The sequence below is a fragment of the Beta vulgaris genome, chromosome 4 (genome assembly GCF_026745355.1).
Source record: "Beta vulgaris subsp. vulgaris cultivar EL10 chromosome 4, EL10.2, whole genome shotgun sequence".
NCBI lineage: Eukaryota > Viridiplantae > Streptophyta > Magnoliopsida > Caryophyllales > Amaranthaceae > Beta > Beta vulgaris.
Genome location: NC_079205.1, coordinates 21209938 through 21219052, shown reverse-complemented (window position 1 = coordinate 21219052; position 9115 = coordinate 21209938). Strand labels below are relative to the sequence as shown.

At 39.6% G+C, this 9115-nt stretch overlaps 1 long non-coding RNA gene across 2 annotated transcripts; it reads left to right on the top strand.

The window, feature by feature from the left end:
* Positions 1-6810: 6810 nt before the first annotated feature.
* Positions 6811-8521, top strand: LOC130590957 (uncharacterized). Of its 2 annotated transcripts, XR_008968853.1 has the most exons (3): positions 6811-6868; positions 7326-7382; positions 8309-8521. It is a non-coding gene; the product is annotated as an uncharacterized LOC130590957 (long non-coding RNA). The 2 variants fall into 2 exon arrangements; XR_008968852.1 differs by lacking the exon at positions 6811-6868 and having other exon boundaries at positions 7215-7382.
* The last annotated feature ends 594 nt before the right edge of the window (positions 8522-9115 follow it).

Sequence of the window (9115 nt, the reverse complement as noted above, 5' to 3'; positions counted from 1 at the left end):
CGTCGGCTTGCTCCGCTGAGTACTTGTCTTGGTAAGAACGACTTTCACATCCATATCTGTTGAATGGAGGTACTGGTGCTTGATCCATACCAGATCGTTTGACAACCGCGCAGGTAAATATATTTTAATGGTTTCGAAGGTCGGATCAATATACCGAAATTATATATATTGACGACCCACTATTTTTTATTTTTTTTAGTGGACTAGTTGTTGCTCCACGCGCCTACGCGCACGGCACCTTAAAATAGTAACATTGTGATATCTGTAGTCGGTTAGGTGAAGGTAGCCTAATGTGCGTTTTTTCACGATATGAAACAAAGTGTAAATATATGTTTGTTTTGGCATGAGTATCCTAGAAACTGTGCAATTTAAAAACTTTGTAAGAATCGTCAATTTTATGTAGGAATATAATACATATCAAAGTCTAATTACTTTTATATTGTAAGCCTAATGACTTTTGTGTAGAACAACGTAGGAAAGATGTTAATGAATTTTAAGACAAAGAAGGCAAGTATAGAAGGTATTGATGATGAGTTTGAAAATTAAGCATTTCCATAAACGGTTTGAACTTTAGAAATGTTTTTGTAATTTTCTTCTCCCTACATTAGGTTGTACTGTTGGCTGAGCTTGCAAAAGATGCACGTACACCTACTAATTCTATACAAACTTGCATATTTATTCAGAAGGTACACATATAGGCGCGCGGCGCCCAAAATAGTAACATTGTGATATCCGTAGTCGGTTAGGTGAAGGTAGCCTAATGTCCGTTTTTTCATGATATGAAACAAAGTGTAAACATATGTTTGTTGTGCCATATGTATCCTAGAAATTGCGCAATTTTAACAACTTTGTAATAATCGTCAATTTTACGTAGGAATGTAATACATATTAAAGTCTAATTACTTTTATATTGTAAGCCTAATGACTTTTGTCTAGAACAACGTAGGCAAGATGTTAATGAATATTAAGACAAAGAAGGAAAATAGAAAGTATTGAGGATGAGTTTGAAAATGAAGCATTTCCATAAACGGTTTGAACTTTAGAAATATTTTTGAAATTTTCTTCTCCCTACATTAGGTTGTCCTGTTGGCTAAGCTTGCAAAAGATGTACGTACACCTACTAATTCTACACAAACTTCCATATTAATTTACAAGCTACATATTTACTGATATAATTCTCAAAAAAGACAGAAGCATAGGCAATTTAGCGGCCGATGTACGAGCATGGGTGATGGCAAAATTAATGATCCTGCATTCTTCCTTGTTCAATAGCTCTTGTGGGCAGTCTCCAAGCTACAAGAAGCCATGTTTCAAATGGTTAGAATGATGATGAGCTAGCTTGTAGGGCTTGAAAAGAAATAGATGAAATATATTGAAATATATCTAACAAGACTACATATGATAAGATCTCTCTTTTAATACTTCACAATAGTTTAGAAAACAATTACACTTCTAACAGGGGAGGAAGACTTCTATTGAAGTTCATGGCAATAGAACAGATCAAGCTTTGTTTTGGCAAATACTTCGCAATAGCTACTGTTGCCGCTTAAAAGCTTCAAAGTCAGCTAATCATTTTCAAACCCACAAAGCATCACCTAACTTTTCGTTTTAGCTACAATGAGCAATTATTATGAATCTCAGCTAATCTATTCTAAGCACTTGAATCGTAGCCATACGAAGTCAATAAAAGGCTCAAATAGTCTATAATCTTATACAAACAAACATGACAAGGTCTTTCACTAAAGACAATTTCTCTCACATTGTCGAATCACCCCAATGCCACACATAAATCATACAATTCTCAATAACAACAACAATTGATCATACATTGCAGTTTATAGTTTCCTTTAAGCAATAAACACTGATTCATTCACAAAATTCATAATTGCACAAGCTTGATTGGGTTTATTGAAACAACAAGTTTTGCATAAATGTGTAAACGAATAAAGCTATATAGAATAACTAAGTAGAGGGGGAAAATGGTGGAACCTCATGCCAAATCTTCCCTTTCACAGTAAGGGCTTGCAGGGTATTGTGTCCTCCATCGGCATAGTATTTTTGCATACAACGTTCGAAGGCGGAATTCTCTATCCGGACCCTCATAATACATATCTTAGCACTTGGTTCCTTCCACAAATGAACCATCCCCAATATACATTCCATCCCATGGCAAGTTTGGATCTTCATCTTAATCATCTTCAATAACTGCTTCCACTTCACTGATTTTTGATTTGCCTTTCTTTGTGGCTGGTGATTTTTTCTTAGAGATAATTGGTGGGTGTTTTTTCTTCCTCTCCTGAACATTTTTTGGGTTACTTTTTTGGGTTTCCTTTACTTTTCCCTTTTTACCGGAAACCCTAGTTCGAGGTTTGTGGCAGGGAGACTTACAAGAGGGTGTGTAAGACATTTCCTCGGCGGTCTTCATGACCTCTTCCAATGTTCCGTAGGATTTTTGGCTAAGGAGGCTAGCAGCTTCGCCGGAATAAAACATCTTCCAGGCAAATAGGCTGCCATCACAAATCAAATTGGCAAGAAGAGTACATATATCACTCTCTTGCTTAGTTTTTGCAGCAACGGCTACTTCTTTTAGTTTTTTCGTGTTTATCATAGCTTTTTTTTAGGCCTAGAAGATGATAAGAGAGGGAGGAATGGAGGGCAGAACTTCAGGGCATAGGATGATCAAAGAAGGAGGAGGAGGAAAGATGATGGAGCGTTTTTTTTTTTTGGGCCGAATAAGTTTTATGCGTTAGCAAGAGGGAAAGTGAGTTAAATAAGGGTGATTCGGTTCTTGGTAGTCAAATGTTGGTCAAAAGGATTGGCAAGAGTATTTGTGTAATGACTAAAGTAAAGGTTTGCAAAAAGAATTTTGGTTATTTATATGTACATCGTTACGTTGATTTATCTTAACAGTTCAATCTAATATTACGAAGTTCATAGGTAGTATCGTAAATAGTATTTAAAAGTGTTACGATTAAGAGGGAAATCTATACAGTTACGTTTGTTAAAATAAAGAGGCTTGTTTGGTTTGAAAACACCACTTGATCTTGCGAATATGAATGTGTAGTTACCTTTAGTTTAGAAACTAAACATTATTCTCAATAGGCTTTTGCAACTAGAAGTATAATAAATTAACTCAATTTTAAAGTATCCAAATGAGTATATAAAATACTAAGTGTAGAGTAAATGAAATACAAATATGTTTTCATAGTGTGCGCCTTTTAGGAGCACAATAACCAGTCGTTATCACTTTATCTAACATTGTCTATTTAACGTGGGGACTGATTGATGGCTAGTAGTACAAAAGAGTAGAATATTAGGAAGTGGGCTATCAAATGTAGTACCAATAAGGGTGAGCTAAACAATTTATGAAACAAAGTAATTTCTTCTTGCATAAACTTTAAAGTCTATGCATGAAAATATTAGATTAAGCTTATTTTTAAAATTGACATTTTATATTTGTATCTAAACACACTAACACAAAAATAGTTACTAAGTATAGACATTTATAACAGCTATTGTCTTTGCTTTTTGGTAGGCGTTTGCCGTGTACTCCTAACCAAATATAATTAACCTACTTTCATGCACACTAAGCAAGTATAATGGAAGTAGGGATCGTATCCACAGCAAGGAGCAAAGGAACTTGATCGGAAATTAGCGAATTAAGAACCCTAGTATGTGCTAAGGCCAAAGTAACCGAATATGGGGAATTTGGAACAATGTAAGTAAACTAAACTACTCACAATACTAAAACACGAAGAGATTACAATATAAAAAGGCCTTGGACTCGGTTAACATCCACCCTAACCTACTTTGTGATCGCGAAACCTTAACCCTAAACCTCTCCTATGGTCACCTATCGAGAAGTCGATACCTCTGTCCTTCTAGATCGTGGTTTAACGCACGATCCGCGTGGTTTGAACTGCTCTTACTATGACTTAACTCAAATGAATCGCACTTAAGTCCAAACCAAAGTAGCATTAAAGTCGAGGAACACGATAGGATTACTAATGTTATCAAAGCAACAACATTCAAGTAATAAGCTATGCTTCTCTAAGTGCACAAGATTAATGTTCAGCATTTAATCAAACACCTAGTATGCTACATGAAGCTATGAACACAATAATCCGATTATGCACCTAAAACTAGCATTAGATGATTCACACAACAATACTAGTAACGTTCCTAGCAAAGATTATGCAAATATCATGGAAATAAATACAATAAGCATCACAATAACCATAAGAAAATAGAGAGTAAGAAGTTCTCACAAGTAGATTAGAGCTTCAATAACCAAATCCAAGATGGAAGTTTAAGCTAGCAAAGCCATTGAATTCATTACAAATCTAATAAGGAAGAGTAGAAGAAAACCTATAGAACACTTCTCTCTCTTCCCTTTCTTTCGTAGTTAGAACTAAACTAAAAAGCTAACATAACAACCTTACCCTCCAAGGGAGGAAAAGAACATATAAGGCGCTGAACAGGGGGTCGCGACTCGCGATATCCCTTGCAACTCACGACAACAAGCAGGTCGCGACTCGCGACACTGATCGCGGGTCGCGACGAGCTCTCTGCCTCAAAAATGCACCAAAACACTAAAATACAAAGAGAGGAGATGTAACTTGGCTTTTGAGTAAGCCATGGAGCTGTAGAACTGAAGTGAAATCAATCCTCGAGCGACGAATAACAACGAAGCTTGAACCACGGACGTCGAAACTCGAAACTCGAACAAAGCTCGGAAAACCTCGGAAGATGCACCATAAAGGACTACAAACAAGGACCCCAGGATACAAAAAGTGATCGGAGGGCTAAGATCGGCCCTCGAGTGTGCCACCATGTAAACCACTCCCTAGACTCCTCACATCACAACATCCTCCGGCAACACCTCCTAACGTCAAATCTCTCCTAAATCCCGACACTAAGCTCGTACCGACACTGAAAACGACCCGAAATCCGCCTAAGATTGGCGGATAACTTGGACACATTAAATTCCCCCACGCTTAAACCTTACTCGACCTCGAGTAAAAGAAAAAGAGAACTCGACACACCCAAGCCCCCAAAATACGCCATATCACGTCAACCTTCAAATTCGCCCTCCACAAAAACACAAAAGCCAAACAACAAAATCTACCCCAAAAGAATTCTCCTATACAAATGACCCTCGAATCCCAAAAGGTCTCGGGACACGATCATCAACAATGACCTCCGAACTCCAACCAACCAAAAATGCAACGAAACTAAGGCACGAGGGTGAGTGATTTCCCCACGCATAGCTTCTAACTCCGACCAAAACATACCATAAACAACAAAAGAAAAACAAGCCAAAAAGAGATGTCTAGCCCGCCCTCAAAGGACACAAAACAAGAACCTAATCTAACCCGAAAACACCGTCTCCAATGCCGCCACCTTATGACGCCGCCACCGACAAATGAGAATCAAAGCAAGTTTCTTTTCTCTCTTTTTTTTTCTCTCATTTTGCCTAGGAGCCCTTTCGGGTTTTCATCCTAGCTTCTCATTTTCATTTTTTTTTTCATCTCTCTTCTTTTTTGGCTCACAAAACTCACCCGCTCAACTAGCTCTTTTTTGCATAGGCCGCCCTTTCGGGTTTTCGACCTATCCGAGCCCCCAATTTTGCCCGAGTCGCCCGCCCTTGCGGGTTTTCAACTCAGTGGGATTCTTCTTTTTTCTTCTTCTTTTTTTTCTTTTTTTTTTTTTTCAAATTTACATCAACTTATTACAATATAAACAAAACAAACCAAAACAGAACAAACTAAAATATCACCACATTTAATCAATCTCTCCCTCACGCTGATTATGCACATTGTCCGCAATGTGGAAAGGAAAAATACAAATGAGAGGGAAAGGGAAAAGGAAAAGCTCTAAAATCCCGAGGGGCCCCGCGCTCAAACCTGCGGGCTGCCCTACGAGCCTCTCTCTCCTGGCGGCGTAAAATGCGCGCCGCCTCAATCTCGGATGTGGGATCGGAGTACCAGGAGTCCTGGTTCTTCGTCCCTGAGGTGGATAACGGGACACAAAGAAGTTGTTCATTGTAATACTCCGTATTTTTGAGAATTAATTCGTATTAATTAAGAAAATATAAGGAAGTTAATAAAAAGGATTTAGTATTATTTAAAGAATAACAAGAATATAATAATATTAATACGAGTCGGTTGTGTTAATTTCGGATTTATAAAGGTTAAACCGAGTTCACCCGATCTAGAGTTACCAATTTTAGAAGGCTATAAAAAGGGAAATAAGAGGAGGAAGTTGAGAAACCCTAAATTTCTTTCTCTCATTCCTCAGCCGTCATTCCTTCTTCTCCCTCAAACCCTTTCTCTCTCTCTCGCTGCTCTCCTCTCCTCCCTCGCTGCTCTCCTCTCCTCGCTGTTTTCCTCCCTTAACTGCTCTCTTCCCTTTCGTCATCTCTCGCCGTGGGGCTGCTGTGCGAGGCTCGCGTGGGCGAGGCTTCGCGAGTGTGAGGCGCCGCGAGCGTGTCGGCGCATGTGTGGGACGAGGGTTGTGCGACGAGGTGCTGTGAGCGAGCGACGAGGTGCTGCGAGCGAGTGTCGAGGGTGGTTGTGCGAGGCTCGGGTGCGCGCGCTGTGCGAAGCCGTGCGAGCGACGAGGCTTGCGTTGGAGTGTGGTGCGAGGGCGTGCGAGCGACGAAGCCGGTGCGAAGCTCGGGTGAGGACTGTGCGAGGAAGATCGGTGGTCCAAGTGCTGAGCGCGCGACGAGGGTGCGCGAGGCTGCTGCTGTGCGAGTCGAGGGCTGGTTCGAGAATAGTCGTGCGGCTGCTGCGGTAGTGCACGAGTGTTGTTGCGCCGTTGCCGGAAATCGGTCGCCGGAACTTGATTTCCGGCGAGCTTAACGGTATAAAACATTTTATATATTGAATATGTTATATTAAGTTTAATTATAAATTATGTTTTCATAATTATGTTAAATTATAATAAATTATTTAATAATTCAAGTTAATGAGTTCATGTTATTATTCTAACTATAATTGCGAATATAACTTTTGGACATAATACTGGATTGGACCTAAGAGTTTTGGACATAAGATTTTGGACATAAAACATGGTTGGACTTATAATTTAACTGGTTTGGTAAAGATAGTGGACTAATGACACTAACTAATATTAGTATGTTCACTAGCTTTGACTCCTAAAAGACGTTAAACTCTTTATAATAGAAAAGTAACAAAAATTCATAAACAAGGGGTTTAGTTATCGTTTACTTCAAATTATTAAACCGTATAGTCTTAGTTACGTAGTAGTTGTTAATATTACCAACGACGTAGCACTAAAGCTTTTATTTAACGGTTTAGGTCCCAATTTCATAAGCGGAACGTTCGATTAAGACAGCGAAAATTCTCCGTTACAAGGTACGTACGCGTACCAGTTTAATCCCAAGTATTAGTATCATGATTAGGTTGCAATTTATGTTATTGGAACCTAGAAGCATGATAGGGAATGTTTGATTGATTGAGCTTGTCTGGTTAGACATTTGTAATTGAAATTGATATGTTGCATTGAAATGCGTAATTCTATCGTAGTATAAACAAGAGCATTTTTAATCTATCCATAGTGTAACAAGGTTGTTACAAGAGATATGATTCAAGCATAAGAGGACAGGTAAATGATTCTATGTATCCATAGTGTAACAAGGTTGTTACAGGAGATACGATTTGAGCATTTTAACTAAGAGTACAGGTAAATGATTCTATGTATCCATAGTGTAACAAGAGTGTTACAAGAGATACAATTTGAGCATTGTAACTAAGAGAAAAGGTAATGACTATATGTGGTTATGAAATGAATGGTTAATATTAAAATGAATTATGGCAATATCTTGTAGTTGGACTCCCTACAAGTGATGAACAATGGGGAGTGTGGACTTGTCCTACGCTCCTACGCAGGCCTACTGTGACGACAGTAGTGTCCTTATATTTGACACTCAAGTAGGCGGAAGGTTCCGTTCGATCTTGGGGGTATGCATACTAAGGTGATGGGTGTGAGACGGAACAAAACCGTATTTGCATTTCATCTAACAGACCTAGTGTCTGTTAAGGATTCAGTAGCCCGTATGATTCTAGTAAGATGACGGTGCCCGTTCGATGCCAATTAAAGATTAAAGATATAAAGGTTAAAGGATGTAACATAGTGTAGCATCATGCTTAAGATTGTTCATGCGTGCATCATTTATGTTTACATGTATTCAATGGTTCATTACGTACTCAGCATAGCTGATTGTGTGTTATTATGTGTTTGATGAACTGCGATGAACCATTGATGCTACAATGGGGAGCAGACTAGGTGTGCTGGTGCTGCTGCATAATCTCGAGCATACGGGGATTAGGCTTTGGTATTTACATTTAAAGCATTTTGAAATAAGTATTATTGGTTTTTCTAAGACTTATATATGGTTTGTGGTTTGAATGAAAGGGGTCATTGATGATTCCCGAGTTGTATTTATATTTTAATTCCGCTGCATTTTAGTTTTCAAGTTAATGTTTTAAGTTATCGTTAACCCTTATTATGCCTTGCGTTCCATCGCGGCGGTAACGCCCCCGAGGTCGACGCGACGCAGCAGTGGTAGGCGCGCGTGGATTTTGGGGGTGTTACATTCATGGCCAAAACCATGGAACCAACTGAAAAAATCTGGTCCTCCATCCCGTACATCCTATCCTGCATCTCCCCCAAATCGCCCCTAACACTGGATAGTTGCTCAGTTACCTGAGCCTGAAACTGGGCGTGAGGGAGGTAACCCTGCTCCTGCTGATACTGCTGGTGGTACTGCTGAAATTGCTGGTATTGGAACTGTTGTGGCTGAGGCTGTGGCTGTGGCTGGGGCATGGGTTGGACCCCTTCAGGGTCCCTCTAACCTAACTCCTCCGCCACCACGCGGGCATACCTCTCATCAGGGGAAAGGAAAAGCTCCTCATGGGTAGTCTGGTCCGTAATGGCCACCCGCTCCTGCGGTAAAGCCACATACCTAACATTCCTTACCCCAAAGAGCCACACATATCTCGTCTGCTTGCCTATGGTTGTGAAATGAAGCATGGTAATACTCCTCAAGGCAATGGTATCATAACAGTTGGAATCACGAAAAAAGGAC